The sequence below is a fragment of the Sorex fumeus genome, unplaced genomic scaffold (genome assembly GCF_029834395.1).
Source record: "Sorex fumeus unplaced genomic scaffold, SorFum_2.1 ptg000265l, whole genome shotgun sequence".
In the NCBI taxonomy this organism is placed as follows: Eukaryota; Metazoa; Chordata; class Mammalia; order Eulipotyphla; family Soricidae; genus Sorex; species Sorex fumeus.
Window position 1 is genome coordinate 6262142 of NW_026606322.1, and position 22553 is coordinate 6284694.

Below are 22553 nucleotides of genomic sequence, written 5' to 3' on the forward strand. Positions count from 1 at the left end.
AGCCTACAAATGATTTTAATTTGGTTCCTGTTTCTAGAGAACTAGGACCAGAAGAAATGTTTTTCAAACCCAACAGTGAAATACACAGAAGTTGAATTTCCTATTTTGTGGCTGAGTTAAGTAATACAACTTTAAAACAAGAGAGAGAGAGAGAGAGAGAGAGAGAGAGAGAATACTATAAAAATAGTTAAAACTAGGACATGGGTCTGAAGAGATAATACACCCAATTGGGCTCTTGCCTTGCATGTGGTCAATCAGGTTAAATCCCTGACATCCCAAAGTGTTCCAGGAGTGACCCCTGTGCTCAGAGCAAGGAAGATAGATAGATAGATAGATAGATAGATAGATAGATAGATAGATCAGAGATAGATATAGATATATAATATACACACATATATATTAATAAAACTAAAGACAGAAAAACTGGGTTTTGTTAGTGTTTGTTGTTGGTGTTGTTCATTAATCCTGGGTTTTCTTAGTGTTTGCTGTTGGTGTTGTTTTGATTGTTCTAGATTACTTTTGTTAGTGTCCAAGTTCGATATTCTCTCTTTCAAGTCACACAAAGAGTTCAGCCAGTAATGCAAAGCACAAGCGGAGTTTATTCAAGCCAGCTAGCTGGGGTCGAGCTCTCAGGCGCACAGGCCTGAGCAAGACCCTGAGCAAGGGAGATGCTTCAATTTTTATAGTCAGTGTGTGTGTGTGTGTGTGTGTGTGTGTGTGTGTGTGTGCGTGGTAGCCCACACTTACAGTTTAAAAGAGAGATATAAGTAAAAATACAAGTTTCAACTTAATTTCAAACAGCACAATGAGCCGTTACAAACAGGTCGCCTTATCCTGGCAATTTCCTGGCCGTTCTGGCTGTTGTTCCCTCCTCCCCTGCTTCTGTCTGGTGGTTTCTGGGAATCAGGGCCGAGCTATCAGCCTGAGGAAAAGAAGCAGAATTCTGAGAACCAAGGCCCAGTTGCCAGCCTAGATGTCCTCCTTTTACAGATGGCCGGCGAGGGGGTGGTGGAGTGGGGGGACTTCGGGGGAGGTGAAAAGCACAATCCTGAGAGAGCCAAACTGTTGAGAACTACAAAACAACGTGTGGGACAGGGAAATGCAACAAGAGGTGTAGAGCAGGGACTTGAGGAACTGAGTCCGTCATGGAGTCTGTCTGGTTCCACTCCATACCCAACACCTTGATTTGAACTTTTTAAAAAAACTGTCATAAATTGAACTGACCCTGCATGTCTTCCCTTTGTTTGGATCTTCAAAGGTTTGAAAACTCTGTCAGGAAAAACATACCTCCTGTACAGTTCCTTTTCTCCCCAAGCTCCAACAACATTGCTTTTCTTCTGAATGTGTGTCATTTTTCTACATGCCAAGCAATTATGATACCAATTAGGTATCTTGTAATTTACCTCATCCCTGCTGCTGTGGATGAGCTGTAGTCCCAGAGCTCACAGATCAGTTCCCTGAGACTTTCCCCATTCGGGGTGACAATGGAAAGTAAGTGTTGTGGCCCTTGAGTCTAAACCTACCAATTCTTGAGCTGAGGTTTTCTTGATATCCTGTTCAGAATTGAATTAGTTTTGCCAGGAATGTATTCAGAGAAACCTTTTATTTGATAGATTGCTACTTTTTCCCCATCATGTTGGGGACACATTCTGCAGTGCTCAGACTGACAGGGCGTCGTTCATGACATGTTGAGTAGACTCTGTGCTATACCAGAGTCAAACCACATGCAGGACAAGGGTTTTAATCTCTGCTCTATCTCTCTGACTCTACATTAAGGCTTTGGTTTAAAAGAATATAAGTCATATTAGAAAAATCTACAGGGAAGGTTATTTGGATTGAATGGGGGTATAAGTTTCAGGTTCTCTCTAGGTAAGGAATTTTCCCTGAATCTCCACATTGTCATCACTGAGAAGTCCTCTAAATTCCATCCTTTAGGGGTTTCATGGACACTTTCTTCCATCAGTATGATTGATTAAATATGTGGTCGGTCATTAGTGATTCAACTCCATCTCTTTTTCCTCTCTCCTCTCCAGAAATCACATATAGGGCTGAAAGTCCCAACTTTCTAATCATTTAGTTGGGTCTCTTGGCAATCAGCTTCCATTCTTAGGTACTTTTAAAAATCATCTCAAAAGCATAAACTTAGGTATGATTGAAAGCCGTGTGTGTCAAACAGCAAGCTACATGTGTTGCTCTTTTCATCAAGGGATTTAAGAGCTCTGTGCCAGAAGCAGAAAGGAAAAATCAAATAAATATATAATTCTTATCGTAACTCAGAATATTACAGCTTCCATGCCATCTTTGTCTATGCTCCTTTTACTGTGCACAATGGTATCTGGTGTCAGCTAACAAGAAACTTTTACCTAATCTATTTCCTTCTTTCTATCACTTCTTTCAGTTTAAAAAACTTACAAGAGTCTTACCAACCTCAAGCACAGTTCTATCCCCGGCATCACAGTTTCCTCCAAGCACTGCAACAAGTGATGCCTAATTTTAGAGTCAAAAGGGTGTTGCCCCAACTCCACCCCAACAAAAGCTCTAAATTCTCCAATTTTCTACTCCTAACAGGAAACACAGAAACACAGACACAAAGACACACAAACACACACACACACACACACACACACACACACAGACCCGCCCCATACACACACACACAGAAAAAAAAAAACACATAATTGCCCAGTTTCAGAGAATTACTGTTGTTTCCTGAGCTTTGTATTCTCTTTTAATTTTTACAATGAATAATATGGGATCCTAGTGGATGTACTTCACTGTTTTCATCCATGAAGTGAGGTCACAATGTGGACCTTTCTCTTAAAAGATCACTGTGATATGTTATACTCCAGGGAACAAACCTTGTATTAGGAAGCACTACACTGCTTGCACTTGGTGTCTGAGCCAAGCCCCAGTGGGCAGTGAACTGAAGTAACAGCACAAGGTAATGAGGCCATTCCTCGCTGTGATGACCAATGGCCTAATGAGATTTCCTACAATGAACACACATCCTGCATTTTGTTTTATTTTATTTTAATTGAAAGCTTAGGAAGCGCTTCATGCTTCATAAATGTTCTGTTATTTTCAAATCAATCTACTATACTAGAAAACTTAATAAACAAATAGATAATAGTCCTGCTGAGTTGTTCAGCATTTCTTATTCATAACTCACAAGCTTCATGCACTGCCCATAGAATCTCATTTCTTTTGTTGTTTATTTGTATAAGATATTAATTTTCAATAAGATATGGTTACCTACAGTAAAGGGTGATAAAGATTGGAACAACCCCTTCTGAAATATATGTAAATGTTTTAAAATCATATGTAATTTTTCATACATTTTTCCAAGATAAACAAACAGTACAGGTTTTTTTCTTTTATTCAGGTGGGCACATTAGTTGTGTTTAGTAAAACTATAAGATTATTTTTGTGTCCAGGCTTGTGTGCAGTATATTATTCTGTTTGTTATAGTCAACTGCAAATGATCCAGCATAAATGATATATGAGTTATGAGTAAGAGAAGACAATTGTTAGATATCTCTGGTTTCTGTCATGAAGTTTCGCTTGCTTTGCTACATATATACCCCATCTTAAAATTTGATAATTGTAGCACTGCACTGCACTGTCCTCTCGGTGTTCATCAATTTGCTCAAGCAGGCCCAGTAACGTCTTTGTGAGACTTGTTGTTACTGTGTTTGGCATATTGAATACGTCACGGGTAGCTTGCCAGGCTTTGCCATGACGGCGAGATACTCTCGGTAGTTGCTGGGCTCTCCAAGAGGGGCAGAGGAATCAAACTCAGGTCGGTTGTGTCGGTTGTGAGCAAGGCAAACATGCTACTCTCTCTGCTATCGCTCCTTGATAATTGTAGTGATAAAAATACTTGTCCCATAAATTTAGAACAGTCATGGCATATAGCAAATACTTGTTAATTATTATAATTTTGAGTAATGAGTAAAGAGGGGTGGAGCGATAGCACAGCAGTAGTGCATTTGCCTTGCACACGGCCGACCCAGCCCACCCGAGTTCGATTCCTCTGCTCCTCTCAGAGAGTCCAGCAAGCTACTGAGAGTATCTCACCCTCACGGTGAAGCCTGGCAAGATATCTGTGACATATTCGATATACCAAACACAGTAACAACAAGTCTCACAATGGAGATATTACTGGGCCTGCTCGAGCAAATCAATGAACAACGGGATGACAGTACTACAGTGCTAATGAATAAATAAATATTTTACCTGGAGGGAAAGTGTGTTGCTCCCTTCTGCCTTTTTCCCCCTGGACAGCAAGATGGTGGCCTCCTTGGAGCTTTTTGGAAAGCCAGGTATGAACTTGTGGTGACGGGGCAACTGAAACCTCATGGGAAGGGAGTCATTCCCAGCTTGTCCTTCACGCCCTACCTAGGTCACGAGTTGCCCACCACGAGTGGCTCTCTGGCACAGCCATGGCTCCAGAGCCACAGATGCCAATCTTGTAATTATCTGTCTCATGGCAGAAATACCTCCAGGCTTAATAAGTAAAATATCAGAAATCCAAATTCATATGGTTCTCATAAGTAACTGTAGAAAACAAATTGTTTCACAATGCCTTTTCAGCAGTTCTGATTGTTGGGTGTAAACTGTAAACAATAATCGTGTATCTTTTGTCAAAATAATGAACGTAATCAAAGTAGATAGAGTGTTAGGTAGAATTCTTCTGCCTCACAGGAATTGGGAGGGGTGACAGGGTGGTATATTGGGGCTTTTGGTGGTGAAAAACAAGTACTGTTGAAGGGAAATGTATTTGATCATTGCATAACTGAGACTTAAACCTGAAAGCTTTGTAACTTTTCCCACAGTGATTCAATAAATAAATATTAAATAAATAAATAAATAAATATTTTATCCCATGAAGTCCCATAAAATGAGATCTTCTTAGTTGGCCTTTCTCATTCAGGTAAAGTTATTTGAACCCCTTGATTCACAACTTCACTAATATAACGTTAATCCATTAGAGCAAATTTAAGACATTAAAGTGCTAGGGACTCAGGTTGAAGGAATTGTCACCTAACTGTCCTATGTCAAATGTAATGACCCTTATTGCTCTCGGTTGATAAATTAGAACTAGGAACAGAGCTCTAAAGCTCCTTGTTTAAAGCCCATGCTACTTTACCTTCTAAAAAATAATATTTATCAAGGGCGGGAGAGCTAGCATAATATGTAAGGTGTTTGTCTTGTGCACGGACAACCTGGGTCCTGTGCTCAACACCCTATATGGTCCCCAAGCCTGCCATGAGTGACCTCTGAGTGCAGAACCAGAAGTAAGACTCCTGAATACCTCCATATGTGGCCCCAAATCTAAAAAAAAAGGCTTAAATAATATTAATATTTATGGAAGTAAAATTTCATTATGACATTATACACTTCAGGTATGTATTAGAAATATGCATTATCCATCAAATCTAGGTTGACTGCATGCAAAGCAAAGGCTCAACCCACTGCACTATTACTTCTGATCCAACAAACCTCTAGTTGGATATATGATGCAATCATATTTCTGTTTTATAGGATGACTTTGCATTTTGATAATGATTTCTTTCCACTATGTGAAGCCATTTAGTTTGATATAATCTCACTATTTTTTTATCTCAAACCAAATACCCAAAGATATGTATAATTTCAAAGAATATATTCTATGTTTTCTTCTATGTATTTTAAAGGTTCAGGTTTATACGCAAATGTTTAATATACTTTAATTAATTTTCATACAGTAGTAGATTTTGATCTATTTCCATTTTTTGTATATGAACATGTAGTTTTCTTTCACCATTTTATTGAATACTCCATTGCTTCACTGTATGTATTTATGTGCTTGACTCTCATTGTAGTAAATCATTTGTCCATATATGTATGCCTTGTTTTTGTACTCAAGATACTGGCTTTATTGATAGCAATGTCTTTTATTCTAATATCATGGAGTTTTGAACAGTATCACTTTGAGTTGATGATTTAATACCTCCATTTTTTTGTTTGTTTTCCCTCAAGGTTTTATTCTGTTATTGTTGTTTCATTTTGTTTTGCTTTGTTTTGTTACAATACCTGGCAGTGGTTAGCTCTTACTCCTGTCTTTGTGATCTGAAGAACAAATGGGGTCCAGGGATCAAACCTAGTTTGGTCATGTACATGACAAGTGCCCTACCTGCTATACTATTACTCAGGCAAACTCAGAGTTTGTTTGTTTGTTTGGTTGGTTGGTTTTGGGTATCCTGGGATTTTACACACCCTATGAAAGTTTGGTGTTTATTTTGTTGATGATGATGATGTTTTATTTATTTGAATTTTGATAGAGGTTGCCTTAAATTTGTATATTTTTAAGTAACGTAAGTATTTTAACAATATTAGGTATTCCAGTCCACGAACAATGAATAGTTTTCCATTGTTTTATGTTCTATTTTTTTTTCTTTTAGGAGGTCTTGTGGTTTCCTATGTGATGGTCTTTCACTTCTCTAGTTAATTTTATTTCAAGGTATTTAATTCATTTTGGATGCATTTATAAATAGGACTGTGTTCCTGATTTATCTAAGCTTTCCTGGTGGGATGGTGAGCATAATGGATTTTTATGATAGTTTATATGATTTCTATTACTTTATGCCTTTACTATTTCTCACAGATTTTTGCTGGACTCATTGTGATAGTCTCTGTATTTTTTCATATTACCTGAAAATAGTGACAGATTTACTTCTTCTCCAATCCTAAGACTAGACAGCATCACTAGTGAATTCCACCTATTCTAGAAGCTGTCAAAGAAGTCAAAGACGTGCATGTTATGATAACGGCTAAAACTTGACATTTTCAACATGACATGAGAATACTTTCAAGGGCAAAAAAATGTAGATCAAATGGGTGGTAGTCTAATAGAAAATCTCATTAATTTTTATAGTATTTCAGTCACTGAAATTTTCTCTAGTTTTTCTAAGATTACCTTTTTTAAGCCATTAGATCACTTAGAACTTATTTTGAAATTAGATATAATTTAGTAGAATTGTTAATGCTATGAGTGATATCACTTAATCACTTAATCCCTGTTATTCATCGATTTATTCGAGCGGGTGCCAGTAACGTCTCCATTCATCCCGGTTGCGTGCTAGCGTAGCCCAATGGTATCTGTTCGTTTTAGGAACATGTAGAGCCTCAAACCGATCATTCAGGGTCTTGACGAAGAAGTCTGACCATCTTGTAGGTGGGCGTCCACGTGATCTTTTGATGTCCCGTGGAATCCAATCAGTAATGGCTCTAGTCCAGCGGTTGTCTGTAAACCTCATTACGTGACCAGCCCATCTGATTTTTGATGTCTTGGCAAATGAGACAGCGTCCCTGATTCTTGAGCGTTGACGAAGATCAGAACTCCGGATTCTATCTCTCATTCGAGTGAATCGTGATATTCCAAGCATAGTTCTTTCGATTCCTCTTTGAGAGACCCGAATAGTGTTCTCATCCTGTTTTCGTAGGGTCCAGGTCTCTGAGGCATATGTTAATGCAGGAAGAATAGTGGAATCAAAGAGATGTGCTCGTAGCTGGAGGTTCTTTGTCCTTTTAGTTATTTCTTCAATGCTCTTGAAGGCATTCCAAGCCGCTCTCTTCCTCCTGCGCAACTCAGGTGCCAGGTCATTCATCATGTTGATTTCTCGACCTAAGTATATATAACTGTTGCATTCGGAGATGGTGGTTCCGTTGAGAGTGAATGGAGCGTCAGGAACAAGGCTGTTTCTCATAAACATGAGTGATATATTGATTGGTATATGAAATGAAGTAAAGGATTTCCAAATATAATGAAAAGGTGGATTAAATTTGAGAAACACAGATACAGTATACCTGCTAAGGCTCTTGGCTTGTACATGACCAAGCTGGGTTTGATCCTCAGCACCACATGAGGTACTCTGGGTACTTCCTGGAGTAATCTGGATCACCATGCCAGTAGTAAGTTCTGAACATGGCCAAATGTGACTCAAAGATAAAACAAGCAAAACAAAATTTAAACGTAAAATTATAAATTTCTACAATTCAAATCATTTTTGACAAAGCAGAAGGTCTTGTATCTCTTGGTACTTATCAACAAATGATAGACACTTTAATTTCCTGCTTTACTTATAAGATATAAGGTACTAGCTTGACTAAATTGGGAAGACCTATTTACTAATTTCTAATGTGTATAATCAGACTTTCAGTGACTGACTAATCTGCCATCTCTTTAAGATAATAATGCACATGTTTAAAAAATAATATTATCCCCTTAGCTTTTAATGTGCTTAAGACTTTTATAAAGAAGAATGTTATATAAGTAGAGGTTGGGTTACACTCAAAATTAGACTAAATCTGTGTTCATTTTTTCCACTTGACTATTCTTTGCTGTATGTAAAAACAGATTACACAAAGGTATACAAACTTTGCCTCAATTATGTCATACTGTCATTTTCTTTTTATATTTACAAATAATTACATGGTTAGAGAAGGAGCACATTGTGCTGGAGAACGTGCTTCACATGTGGGAAACCAGGATTTGATAGCCAACACCAAATGGTTCCCAAAACATTACTAGGCCTTAATCCAAATCATTAAGCCAGGAGAGCTCCGCTCCTGAGGAAAACCAGGTATCCACCCCCATTCCAAACAAACTAAAACAAACACAAAACACTAAAATTAGTCTACATGCTTATACATTCTACTCTAGTATTGACCAGTTTCCAGCTCAGGCTATCTAATTTCTCTTTCTTTACAGGTCTCTGTGTCTCTGTCTGTCTCTCTGTATGTCAATTTGTCTGTCTGTCTGTTTCTATGTGTGTGTGTGTGTGTGTGTGTGTGTGTGTGTGTGTGTGTGTGTGTATTTCTCACATAGGCACAGATGCATAACTATTTTATAAAAAAGTGATTTCTTTCACAGTATATAAAATAAAGAATAATAGAGGAGTTAGCAAGAAGAACATTATGCCTTTATTTTTGTGTTTCTGATAAGTGACTTTGGAGTTTTCTCTATAATAGAATTCCATTGTTGTATCTGAGATGTGTTTGGAAACTGAGTGCTAGATCTACTCATCTGCCTGATATCTACAAGAACTGTGGCAATAGAAAATATCCTTTTTATTACCCTTTTTATTACCATGTGTTAATATATCCTCTTCTTTAAGAAACACAACTCACACAAGAGAGACCAAGGATGTGTAGTGAAAGGGGAAAAAAATACGCCAAAGTAGGAATCTTGAGGACCCTATTTACAAGACTGGCTTTCCTGCCTAATGTAAGTAAATGTCTATGTTGATGTTCAAGGTCTTCAAGGGGGACAGAAAAGGCTAAAAATGAACCAAGACTTGAGCTAGTTTGGTTTTCATTCTGAGACCCTGTGCATTCTATATTAGTATGCAGCATCATAGTAAATGATAAGAGAGAAAATGAATGGGAGACTTGAATGAGGTTCTGCCTTTACTGGTATTTCTGTACTAATTGAGTACAAAATGCTTTCAAGCATGTATCAGCAGTCATGGTATAGATCTGGCCAGGGAAAAATGCTTTGCAGTTTCTCACAGAATGAAAGTAAGGAGGGTGGGTGGGAGGAATCTTAGAGTAAATCTGCTCATTAATGAAAATCTATTTTTAAGACAATTTGTTAGTTCACAGCTTATTTTCAATATCATGATTAATATTTATTGTAAATTTATGCAAAGAGAGTGTACTTAAGAGGCACAATGTTCTCTTTTCAAAGTTGTGAATGTCCTCTAGGGATGCATGACTTGGAGAAATGTGCCTGAATAGTAGATTACATAAAGGATGTGATTATGGGCTGTGCATGAATTCTAGATGTCCAGAACAGCTGTATGATTATAAGGCTTTGCATGTTGAAATCAAGATGAAGTCCTCTGGGCATTGTAAAGATTTTGCACAGGGACTTCAATATGACTCATTTGCCCGTGTACTCTATAATAATAGCTATATTAACAGTAAATATATTTTAAGCACTTAATGTGTTCCAAGGCACAATTTCACTCATTTAGTTATCAAAACAATCCCATGAGCTATATTTTACCATTATCTGTGTCTTTGAAAGAGAAATGTTGTAACTATAACACTGAAGGTTATAGTTACAAAAATACAAAAGTTATGAAACTTTCCTAAGGTCATAGTTAATAGTAGAAGAGACTGTCTACAGAGAAGGTAGTGTCAGGGACTAGAGACCCTACTAGCCACAGTGTTAGTCTGCCCAGAAATATACAGTAGGGATGGATTGTGTAAGTGTTAGATGATTAATGAGTTGTGCATAAAAATTGCACACAAGGATGCAATAGTAAGCAGGTACTGTGTTTGCCTTACATGCGGCTGACCCAGGTTCTATTCCCAGCATTCCATATAGTTCCCTGAGCACCACCAGGAGTAATTCCTAAGTGCAGAGCCAGGAGTAACCCCTGTGCATCGCCAGGTATGATTCCCTCACAAAAAAAAAAAAAAAAGAATTACACACAAAACAATTGTGGAAACAACATTTCATCAATATGACATACTCCAAAAATGAGACCTAACAAATTTGACCATTAGAAGGATAACATTTTCAAGAAATTATTTTTTCTGAAATCAAATTATACTTTAAATTGGTTAATAATAAAATATGTTAGAATTTAATTAACTATCTATGCTTCCTTTTTGGTAACTCAAAATATAATAGTGTGTCTGACAATCAGTTTCATTTCAAGGTGAATAAGTCACAGATGTTAAGTTTGCTTAAATGTCTCAGTGTAATAAATTAAGTGATGATGTATTAAATGCAGATAAAAGACTGTCAATGTCTATGTATTTGTTTTTTAGTTGGATTCGATGCAACTGCCATGATTTAGGATAAATATTTTCTCCAGTTCTGGATACACAGAATAGAGAATAATCATTGAGGTTCAAAATAAGGAACAAAGGCAGCAATAGACATGGATTGTGTAAAAAAAGAATTAAACATTTGGTGATAAATAAGCAAAGAAGGGAATATTGAATAAAGCAGTTGAAAGCTGAGTGGTCAGAATTAAGCCCAACCCTTGTCAAATTCCCAGATCTAGTCTTATGAAGGTCAAATACATACTTTGTTATCCTATCATTGGGCCTATCCTACATATTTCTTTGTAAAAATTCATCCTGTCTTCCCTGAGTCAGGGGACGTGCTTCAAACGATAGTTAGAAATCACACATGTACACTTATACCAGTTCTCCAATCATTCATATTATTATCATTCTTTCTTTTTCTTTTTTTTTTTGTGATCACACCCAGCAATATTCAGGGGTTACTCCTGGTTCTACACTCAGGGATTTCTCTTGGCGGTGCTTAGTGAATCGTTTGGGATGCCAGGGAATAAACCCTGGTTAGCCGTGTGCAAGGTAAAAACTCTACTTACCGTGCTAATACTCTGGCCCCCATACTAACTTAGCTCCTAATCTTTAGGAGTTCCAGTCTCTTAATCTGAAAAATAGGGAAAATAAGGCCACCTCTGAACTGTTTTTCTGTGAACAAATAAATATATGTATCCTGGCATATAGGATAAATAAATAAATAGAACGAATAAATATATGTATTCTAGCTCGATAAAAATTATAGGAACTATAAGTTAGCTAATTAAACTGTATCAGAAACATCATATTTGGACCCTGTCTTGGTATTTAGGTACTGTTGAATGTATATGATGTTTTCTTTATAACTTGATGCTGTGCAGTGGCATTCAATAGCATCAATCTTATAGTATGCTGAGAAACATTTCCAAAAGTAGCATCAGCTTTCCAGGAGTACAATACAGTTCTATTTTTATAAAATTAATTATAAATCTTCTCAGAAGAATTCAAATACACCTATATGTTTTTTCATGGCTTCCCAGGTTATATAGTCAATTCTCTACAAAATAATGTTAATATATTACTTTAATTTCATGAAAAGTATCCGTAGAATAACTATTTTTAAGGAGTTTCTAAAACAGGAAGCTGTCTGATACTATTCCAACTTTATATATCTTATTCATTTGGGGAATAATACTTGTGTATGCCAGTATTGAACAATTATTGAATAAGATGAGCTTTGCAATACCTGCATATGTCTAGCTTAAGTGATAAACCAGTATAAGGGAAAATGTGACAATGCATAAGATTTATATATTTAGCTAGGTAATTCAAAGCTTGGGGTCATTCAGCTGTTGTAATATTGGGTAGTAAGCTTTTATTTTTATTTTTTGCTTTTTGGGTCACACCTGGTGATGCTCAGGAGTTTAAACCCAGGTCAGCTTTGTGCAAGGCCAATGCCCTTCCCATTGTACTATCACTTTGACCCTTAGGGATATCAAGCTTTCTGCCTGATTTTCGTCTTAAATTTTAGCCTGCCATGTCCTAAATTGTAAGGAAAAATAACAACAAATCACGACCATCCTGTTATTCGTCGATTGCCTCGAGCAGGTCCCATTAACGTCTCCTTCATCCTAGCCCTGAGATTATATTCAAGGCACTTTAGGAGAATGAGACACATCATTGTTACTGGTATTTGGCTTATTGGGGACGCCACGGGAAGTTTGCCAGACTCTGCTGTGTGGGCAGGCTACATTCGGTAGCCTGCCAGTTTGTCCAAAGTAGGAATGAGATAATAAGATGTCATGATAAGATGCCGCGTGGTTACGGGAGCTGGTTTTTATAGTCTCTGAGTCTTGGCCGTTGATGGGATTACACGGCGCCAGGGGCCCAGGTGGTGGGTGTGACCCCCGCCTATTGGGATTTGGAGGATCTGGGTGGAGGATGCTCAGGCCCGATCCAAGTAGGCTTGGAGATCTCAGTCCCGCATGGCTTTGTCCCTCTGCCAGTACCTTCATGTGTGTGGAGAGTGGTCTCAGCATGGTGGTGGCTGTCCTGGAGGTCTTTGGCTGCCGGAGCCCTGGTCGGGGCAGGGAGGAAAGCTCAACCCGCTCCCCTCCAAGGGGCCCCGGCGAGGACAGCCAGGCCCGGGGGCAGGAGACAGTCTCCTGTAAGGAAAAAATTAAATACTAACTCATAGCATTTGAGGTTTCAACTAGACATATCCTCTAGTTTCTGATGTGTACTGCCACTAAAAAAGGAGAACTTTCCTACTCTGAAGAAGCCCATGTTCTCTCTTAACCAAGTATCACATTCTCTTTCTGTTCCCTCACATTTCTCTTAGTAAATTTCTTTGAATAAAATAAATTTTATTTTACATCAATTATTTTTGTTTAATAAGATATTTTCATCAAAATTAGAAAATACAAAAAGGAACATGTTTTTTCATTTCATACTTACGGATAATGCTTAATTTTTGTATGTTTATAGGTGTTAGGAGTTAAACAAGCTCTTCAAACTATAGTGTCCAGATTTCATTGGCATAGGTTACTGGCAGAATATTGAACCGAGATGCTGGGAATATTTAATGCCAGGTGATTACTGCCAATGATATTCTATACAGATTGACTTATTTATAGTAGTAGATAAAAAAAAAACTTTACATTGGTGATGCAAATTTCTTTTACAAAATATTTAATGACAATGATGGTCTATTTTGGGTTACAATGCAGTGCTTTTGCTCGAAGTTTATTCTACATCTAATGTTCTATTTTGATTATATAAATAATTTAATAAATCTGCTAAATACAAATGTAAAAATTGGGATTTTTTTAAATTACCCCCTTATCTCTTACAAAACATGATATGATGCTAAAGAAAGAGGTTGTGGTTGATGTTATTACACCCAAATTCAAATTCTGGCTTTCCTGCTTTTATGTTGCACAGATTTGGGCAGATTAGCAATTTGACTAAGCTTTAGAATATAGGTTTTTAAAATGGAAATAATAATTAATTATAATAACTGTTATGAGCTTAAATAAACATATATGATATATAATAAGAACTCCAAATGCTATTTTCTACACTCTTCTCTAAATTAAACAAAAACCTTATGTTACCAGTTTTTTGCTTAAATATATTCTGGGCACAGCTAGGCGGCAAATAATTGGGAAATAAAGAAAACATTCAGTTATCCTCTGGTGAATTAAATTCTATGTTACGGCTACCACTTTTTAAAGGAATCTTGCTGCATGATATGTGTACTCTACATAGCTGTTCTCTTACTGTTTAACAGGGCAGTCAAGAGAAAACAATGATATTCTTAAACTAGGGTTGGTTAAAGAGTTTCTCTACTTCATTTCAGTTGTTAACAGATAATAACTGAATCTGTTAACAACACCAACAAAATGATGCTCACAGAATTAATTTCTCGTAGAGCTGGATCTTGTTAATTTTAAAACTAAAACACTAGTAAATGTGGCACCTGGTCTGGCCTCCTTCCTAGTACATAGAAGACCACGGGTTGTACTCAGGCAAGAAAGCACAGAAGCACTCTAAAATATCTTTAATAAATGTATTAATTCCATTCATCTTCCAAAGACCTCACCTCATAATAGCATCACAGTAGGGATTATGAAGTAGAAAATGGATTTAAGGGGAACACGAACATTCATTATACATTACAGACATTTTAAGAACACTGTGCGCTGTCCACTGTCCTCCCATTGTTCATCAATTTGCTCGAGCGTGCACCAGTAACATCTCACAACAAATTGTGAGACTTGTTACAGTTTTTGGCATATTGAATATGGCATGGAGAGCTTTCCAGGCTTTACTGTGCAGGCGAGATACTCTCGGTAGCTTACTGGGCTCTTCGAGAGTTTGGGAAAGTATTTTCAAATTATACAATCAAATAAAACTCTATTTTTTCTATAAATCAGGAAAAAGTTTGTTTCTATGTTAATAAATATACCCATGAGAAATTAGGGTGAGGGGATCTTTTTAACTAATGCCTGCTACCTTGTTGGGGAAGAGTATCAGCTTAAAAGCATGCTGATCTTCTGACATAATAGGTTGGTTGTTTGGTTTGGTTGGATTTGGGGCCATCCTACGTATGAGCTAATATGGGCACTCCTGGCGTGCTCAGCTCACCAGATGAGTGGCAGAGACTGAACCCGTGTAGTCACTTGCAAGGCAAAAGGATTTCCCACTATATTGTCTCTCCAGCTACTGACATAATAGCTTTAAACTGTGCAGATACTAAATAGAAAATCGAGAATATGACTCAGTCATACAGTACATGCTATACATATGAGTTTCAGAGGAAGAGAGAGAGAGAGAGAGAGAGAGAGAGAGAGAGAGAGAGAGAGAGAGAGAAAAGAGAGAATACTAAATAGAAAGAATAAAGTAAAAGCTGCTCTTCTCTCTAGGAAAATGTGCCTTAGAGATTTACAAAGATACAATTATTTCTAAAGATATCACTGGCGCACAGTACATTGTTTTTAAGAAGCTACTTGCTACTGCTTCTGCTGCTATTGTTGCTAATTATGTTAATATTACTATTACTACTACTACTACTACTACTGCTGCTGCTGCTGCTGCTACTACTACTACTACTACTTTAGAAGTATTTTGAAATATTGTAGCCTAGGATCAAACAATATATTTTCTAAAGTTTCCATTCTTCCCAGACCTTCTGATTCCAGGTACACAGTAGTTATGCAAATCTCGGACTTTAGAAATTACTTGTATGATGATAAAATATTTTACAAAGAAAAATCAAAGTCAATGCTCATTCATTTCATTTGTTTCTTAATAGGCATTGAGGGATGCCTGTTACATACACTGTTAAGGTTGACCAGTTTATTTAATAGCCTTCTAGAGGGTCTCTTCATGAAGGCCAATCCTTTGTTGATCAATATCGATCACTTACTGACAAGGTCATTGTCTAGAAAAGATTCAGAAAAAATTAGAAACAATTCTGTTAGACAGTGCTCGGTAAGGAGAAAAATGTTTAAAAAAAATACTGCTGTTTGTTTTCTTAAATCTTGATATATATTGAATCTTTACATGTATTTATATCTTCTGTAAATAATTCAGCCTTTGACAGAGAGAAGTATTTACACACATATTTTGTACATTTATATGAAATTTTATGTATATGTACACTAATAGAGTAGATACTGAATTTAATCTTTCCCTATATATGACAGTAAGCTTACAGACTTCCTGTAGGGCACTAAATGTTAAGCAAAGATAGAAAAAAAATGGATGGTGACATTATTTCCGAAAGACTTAAAGATTCTACAGACAACCTAGAAAGATGTTCATGAGATGTCAGGGAATTGTGGGAGAAAAGACTTGATGTTCATCCTGACAGTTTTTTTTTTAATGTCATTCTATCCTATCCTGCAAGATAATATTAGAGAAAATGGCCATTGCTCTTTTGTTTGTTTGTTTTCTCTTTAAAGCAACATGGAATGTTGCTCAGGGCTCATTCTGACTCTGCTCAGAAATCATTTCTGGCAGTGTCCAGGGAACCATATGTGGTGCCATGGATAGAAACCAGTTCAGCCTTATCACTTAACTATCTCTGTGGCCCTGACTGCAACTTTTTAATCAAAGTCTCTTTATTTTGATTTAGCATAGTGATTATTTCATCTCCAATTAGAAAAAAAAGTTTAGATACTTAATTTAAATAAAAGTGCTCTGATGTTCCTCCCTAATTTCCCCACTATCTCAATCCATCCTACTCAAAATGTAATTCATGAACCAACACAATTATCATCTCCTAAGATTATTTTAGAAATTTAAATAGCAATTCCCTCCCCAGCTCTATTAAATCTGAATCTGCATTTTACAAATTCCCTAGTCAATTCATATGCATATTATGACATGAAAAGCCTATTCTCAAACTATACTATAGACTCTCCAACCCTTAATTTATCTCCATGTCTTAGCAACTAATATAAATTTATTATTAAGATTAAATATAGGCACAGGAGTAAACATTAAAATAACCTTTCACTTTGTATCTTAAAATACATGTAATGCTCCCAAATGACATTTCCATATCTTTCTGATTTTAAGATATATTGTTTGCAAGTTTTATAAATTACAGATATTGGGGCTTTGACAAATTAATCAAACTCCAAAATTTGTCTCTGGCATATTCTAATTTGTGCTTTTCAGTATTCCAACGGAATTTCTGGTCAAACTGTAGTAGTAGCCTTATAATAGCACTATCCTCCCGTTGTTCATCAATTTGCTTGAGTGAGCCCAGTAACGTCTCCATTGTGAGACTTGTTGTTACTGTGTTTGGCATATGAAATACGGCATGGGGAGCTTGCCAGGCTTTGCTGTGCAGGCGAGATACTCTCAGTAGCTTTATAATAACAAAATTAAATGGACGGTTGCCTCCAATGCATGTTAGGAACCTTCATTTAACTATGCTATTTTAAAACATTTTTCTGCACATCTATTATGTTCCAAAATTTTCATCTAAGACTTATGTTTTTGTTTGGTTTGGAGGCCTCAACTGGTGTCAAGGTTTTTTCCTGCCTCTGTGCTAAGGAATTACTCCTGGTGGGTTCAGGGGATAATATGGTGATCAAATCTGGATTGACCACATGCAAGACAAGCTCCCTACCAGCTGCACTATTCTTCCTGTCTCTAAAACTAATATCTTTATAATTGCATTTTCTACCATAATTTTTACAAAAGGATAGTTTATGAAAGAAGCAAAGGATTCTCTGCAAGAGAGGTAAGCTGGAGGGGTCAGGTGGCAGGAGGGATATGGGGAATATTGGGTGTGGGAAATAGACACTGGTGAAGGGACGATTGTTGGAATATTATATGACAAACTCAATTATGAAAGCTTTATAGCTGTACCTCATGGTGCCTCAATAGAAATATAAATTAAAAAATAGTTATGCCTGGACAGATGGCACAGGAGTTAAGGTACTTGTTTCATCATGGCTGAATCAGATTCAGTTCCCAGCACGTATGGTCCCTGGAGCACCATCAGGAGTAATCCCTGAAGCTAGAGACAGGAGTCAGCTCTGAGCACTGCCAGGTGTGGCCCCAAACAAAACCCCAAAATCCAACAAAGAAAGCTACTAAGAGTCACCTTACTATCCAGGATAATGGATACACACATTGTCCTCGATATGAGGAGGTCTTGGTTTTGGTCATGACAAAATTATTATTTAAAATTCCACATGTATCATTCCTAACTGGGTCTAAATGTTGCCTTGTATAAAATGAAAGTAGAGAGACTGCTATCCATATTAAAATTCTACGTGGGTTTCATTTATTTGAAAATTGGTAATCCATATGTGCTGCATAATGATGGAAACACTTGGGAAAGCATAATATCCAATTAACCAGAGCTGCACCATTTCCTAGACGTGCTGATTTAGTGGCTGTGCACACTCCTCCATGCCAGCCGCCTCTCTCAATCACGCTCCTCTAAGTGGCAATTTTTGCCAAGTCTAACCAGCAGTTTCTTTGACTTGTTGCTGTTTATTTTTTCCTCCAAGCTAACTAAAAGATTATACCTTTCCTGCAGCTTGTGCCATATGCTTTCATCCCTGTCATAAAAATCATGAAGAAAATATCTCGTCGTCACAGTCATGGTCTCTTTCAGCAGCGTTTCTGCAATACTGTCCAAACAGGAGGACCAGTTGATGTCTTTTTTTTTCCCCTTTTACTGTATTTCAAAAATAAAGCCAAGTCACAATAGTTCCGGTGCCTTATCTTTCTCTCTCCTGAGAAATTCCAAGGAGGCATTCTCATCTCTTAAGGGCTGCTTCACCCACACAGACCACAGTACAGAAAAACTTAAGCCGTACCAAAGTGATATAAAATGAAAATAGCACTGTCCTCCCATTGTTCATTGATTTGCTCGAGTGGGCACCAGTAATGTCTCCATCATGAGACTTGTTGTTACTGTTTTTGACCTATTGAATATACCACGGGGAGCTTGCCAGGTTCTGCCGTGTGGGCAGGATACTCTTGGTAGCTTGTTGGGCTCTCCGAGAGGGACAGAAGAATCAAACCAAGGTCAGCTGCGTGCAAGGCAAATGCCCTACCCGCGGTGCTATCGCTCCAGCCCTATACAATGAAAATAACTAAGTTTAATTTAGTCTTTTCTAGCTGCCTTTATAATTTTTAAGTTTCTTTTTGTTACAGTAACCCATTTTATATACCACATTTTTTGTGGGGTATGAGAGGTTTGGGACCACATCCAGAGATGTTCAGGGGTTTCTTCTGGATTTGCACTCAGAGATCACTCCTGGCATGCTCAGGGGACCATATGGGAGTCCTGCCAAGGAGTCAGCAGGTGCCAGCAGCATGCAAGGCAAGCTCCCTACCAAATGCACTGTTGCTCTGGCCCTTTAAGTACCACTCTCAAGAGAGAAGCAAAACTGGCCTGCCATACTAAACAAGATACTCACTTTCTGGACCCACGGAGGGTCTTCTAGATTCCAATGTATTAATTAGTCTACCCAACTTACAGATATTTTATTTCTCACATGCTGAAGATTCCTTTAACTTAAGTTGAATAGGCTTAAATTTTGACTCCAGAACTCATTAGCCTTGTGATTTTTGCCAGCATTTTTTTTATCTTTAAGGGTCTCTATGCCCTCCTTTGAGAGAAAGAGTAGTGCCATCTTAAGGTATTGGTTTAAAAACTAAGGTCAATACCTCAGTGTGGTCAATTTACATTGTAATATAATGTGAGAGATGCACTACTTCTGTGACTGGCCAATCTACAGTCAATTAATATTTTTTAGAGATTAAAATAATCTTGATATTGACATGGCATTGTTTTTTGTTATTCCATATTTATCTTCACCATTGGTTATTTCTGTTTGATTTGTTCTATACTCTTGATATATATTTTCTAGCCATTGTTTAGGATTAATTCAACTTTCCAGTTGTACTGAACTCCTAGATTGTAGATTTGTGATAAATTGGGCTAGTTATGAAATGACCCTAAGCATATCAGAGCTGTGGATTTGCCTGAATGCATTTTCTTTCTCTCACCACAGTTTGCTTTTAATCAATGATACACTTTGTAAGAAGGCTATTTGAGATAAGGACGTAGGCCGTAGCTGTGAAACTATTTCTTTTTTACTTCTATGATATAGTAACTTGCTTGCCCAGTGATTGAATCCACTACGTGAACTATATAATTACTGTACAGTAAGCATTTGAGCATTGTTTTGTCTTATTTTAATCATGTGATGATAATTATATAGATACAGCAAGATTCAGTACTAGGTTTGACTACAAAATGTAGAAATTTCATTATTCTCCTTAATGATGCATATTGGAGGAAGTAGGTATTAAAAAGGTGAATTGGGTGCTTACAGGGAAATCATAACTGTGGCAAATTTGTTTAGAGATGAATATGTCAGGTATGCATGTTTGTATATGTATATGTGGGAGGAACAGGAGAGAAGAAGAGACACAACAGACCAAAAAACTGTTTTCTTTAGGAAAAAGAGTAAGATGTAATCAGAGATAATTACAGGTGTGCTAAAACAATGGGATAAACCACATAATTCACTTCCTTACAATTTTGCATTTCTATTTTCTTTAAGTGCTAAAACAGACTACTTAGAAATTACTTGGTAAGATAAAGAAAAAATATTTAATCTGTTTTGTGTTTAACCAACTTTATATTTCATCCTTTTGTGCTAAGACAATTATCAGATAGCTGCAGATGTATTTGGGAGCGTGTGTGTGTGTATGTGTGTGTGTGTGTGTGTGTGTGTGTGTGTACGTGTGTGTACGTATGTGTACGTTTAGCTTCTATTTGAAAGCAACAGATCTTAGAACTGGACAAAAATATAAAATGTAACAAACTGAATGGCATCCTTGCCCTTCTGAAGTTTATATTCTAGATCAGAGTACTTATATGAGTGAGTTAAAGAATTATTTAATTAAATTCACATATCAATGAAGCATATGACACAAATTAAAAATGTAAATGCAGGCTGGAACTATAATAAAGTGGTCAGGTGCTTGTCTTACATGCGATTGACCTGGGTTAGGTCCCCAGCACCCCATATGGTCCACTGTGAGTAATCCCTGATCACATAGCCAGGAGTAAGCCCTGAGCACTGACAAGTGTGCCTCACCCCCCAAAAATTTAAATTAAAAAATAAATGCTTGAAAATTTTCAGGATTGAAAAAAAGGTGCTATCATACGGTCTATTGTGAATTTAAACTAAAGATATAAATTTTCCTATATCATGATTAGATATTTTCCTAGATAAGAGGAATGCATACATGGCTGACTCTAGATTAGTAGGAAAAAGTATCTACCTTTGAGTATTTAAATGAGATCTGAGGATCAAAGCGATGCACCTATATTCCTATTAACCCAAAACCTCAGGGTTTGTGTGAGGCAGGGTTTGATAACACTTTCCGCCCAACACATTGACTAGGAACCTGCTGACCTATTGCTGCCCAGGAATGGCCTAAATGGTCCTGTTTGCACTGTTCACAAATGGTGAAAACACATAGAGTTCACGCACCTTGAGATGATTCTGTCCTCTGTCACCTCACTCTAAATCCCCCACCTCTAACGATTGAAGTTGGGTCTATCCATGTGACTATATAGTTGCAAGTTCAGGATTCATCACAAACCTTGACCTTAGAGTGTCTCATCCTCTCAACTCTAGTGACCTTCATTCCATCTCTAGTTCAGTTGCCTAGCAACAAGGCCACACTTAAAGAGCAGTATCAGATTCACTCCCCTCATGGCTCACAATTTCTTTAGCTTCTGCTTTCTTTCTCCCAATCCATCTGCTCTGATTTTCCGCAGAACTTCTTTCCCCAGAACTTCCTTGACCATTTTCTCATTTACAGAGTTCATGAGAATTTTTTTCTGTATTAATTTGTCTTTTTATCAATGTGGATGCTGTCATCAGCCGCTTTGTGTGGCCTGGATTTGGATGGCTGTTGGCCAAAGGGCAGGTGAAGGAAGAAATGAGAGCCAGGCTGATTGGTCTTACTTGCAATTTTTTCCAATCCCCTCTTCATTCACTCCTGCCTCTTTTCTGCCTCTCTCTCCAACTCCCTTATGTCTCTGTGCTGACACTCCCCCAGTCAGGTAGCCAAATCCACATAAGAAAGCCCTTCCTGAGGGTCCACCAAGTTCAAAGGGAACACCTTCTAAAATGTATTCCAAAGCCCTTCCTGATTGCAAAGGGCAAAATACCTCCTAAGGTGTTTTTCTCCTTTCCTAAGTCCAATAACTATCAACATATCAATACTAGTTATTTTTGTATGGACACTGTAAGAAATAACATTGAGACTTGTGGGGCAGCCCTCCTGGGAACATCTTGTCACAGACTCAGACTACAGCGCTCAGGCCAGATTAATCCTTCCTAACCCTAGCAGGGTCCAAATCTAGTTATTACTTTTTGGATTATGACAGCATTTGTCCATGCCCAAGTTGTTAATTTATAGATAAGCATTATGGCTCTTTGACCAGGCCCATCTCAATGCCAGGGTAGCACATAGCTTACTGCTTTCCCTGGTTCCATCCAGTCCCTCATTGAGATCATGCTTTTGGGGGGTGCTAGTAAGTAAAGGTAGCTGAGGCTTAGGAGAGAGAACAAATGCCCAGGAGGAAATATCACTGAGAGTCACATTACAAGAGCATGTCTTCTTGTGTCCATACAAAAAGGACATTGCTCTGAATAAAC